The following is a 1,520-nucleotide window of genomic DNA, read 5'->3' on the forward strand; positions in this document are numbered from 1 at the left end:
CAAACAAGGAAGATCCCGGACTTTCTTTTTTTATTGCCCTCCAAAAAGAGCCTGGACCGGGGAACGAATGTTCCTTTTGGGAGACCACAGAGGCTCAAGGGGAACTTGCAGCGCTGCGCCTCGGTGCTGCTCCGCAGGTGATCCACGCCGTAAAGGTCCGCAGCCCTGCGAGCCGGGCGCTGGCATAAAGGTGGCAAGACCTCATTATCATACAGCTGAGGGTTTATCTCTCCCTTCCCCCCCTCCGGCCTCCCATCCATTTAACAAGCTGAAATAAAAAGCCACATGAAAGGCCTTCTCTGTGCTTGGCTTTAATGAGGGACACGCGACCCAACAATAAGCGCAGGCTGCAATCAGGCCAAGGGCTTTACTGGCACACGCCAGACCGCAGCCCGGCTGCAGCCCGGCACCGGCCATGCCAAGCAGCTTGACACGACCCGAGGCCTTCCGCGTCCCCCGCTCCCATCTCGGTCGCCTGCAAGTGCCCGAGTCTCCCCCTTGCCCGTGTTATTGGGGGCCCGGGGCAGCAACAGTAAAGCCAGGCTCCGTCCCCGCCGCTACCCAGCCTCTGCCACCTGCCTTCAGCGCTCCTTTGCCACCCATTTGGGAAAGGCGACAGAGCGGCTGCAGATTCCCACCGTGCCCGTCTCCCTGACACCACCCGCCTCGTTTGCCCCCTTCCTTGGGCAAGTTTCGGCGCTTCGCCGTTAGCCGGGGTCAGGAATAAATAAGGCCGGAGGGGGCGGGCCCGCTGCACGGGTACCCCCGCAGCCAGCTGTGCACCCCGGAGGCGGCGGCGGGGCCGTCCCGGGTTCCCGCCTGTCGGGCAAACACCGTTTTACTTTTACTTTCCACCTGGGGGACCAGCCCTCGCCAGGGGGGGTGAGGAAGGCTGGGCCGGGACAAGTCCTGCGGTCGAGGTTGTCCCGTCCTGCCACCCCGGGGCCAGGGAGGTCGAGTGAACGGGACACACGTAGCGATCGGGGGGTAAAGAATCAAGCAAACAAACTAACTAACTAACTAACTAGCTGACGGGCGAACTGACTAAATGACTAAAGAGCGTGTTTTTTAAACATTTCATCTCCTATTGTTCGGCCGCTCTGGAAAGCTGCTCTGTGGAGAGGCGACTGATCTTCGAGGGAACTGTCCCAGTGCGAGCGCCGTAAATATCTCAACAGATGCTTGGCTTGCTCGTAATCAGCTCGGCACCGCGGCGGGCAGCGCGGCAGCGGCGGCGGCAGCAGCAGCAGGGTATTAATTCTGGATACGAGGGCTCTCCGCAACATTTGGTTCTCTCTCTTTTTTTTTTTTTTTTTTTTTTTTTTTTTTTTTTTTTTTTTTTTCCAGAAAGGAAAGATGGAAAAGGGGAGGGATCGGCCGTGAGTCTGACTGACAGTTTACATAATGAGCTTGTGAGGATGCGAGGGAACTATATAAACAGCTCGAAGGGAAGCAAGTTTTCCATTTACTGAGCGCTGTTAGCACCGGCTAAAGGAGGAGCGGTTCCACACTAAGCACTC

The sequence above is a fragment of the Calypte anna genome, chromosome 5A (assembly GCF_003957555.1).
Source record: "Calypte anna isolate BGI_N300 chromosome 5A, bCalAnn1_v1.p, whole genome shotgun sequence".
NCBI lineage: Eukaryota > Metazoa > Chordata > Aves > Apodiformes > Trochilidae > Calypte > Calypte anna.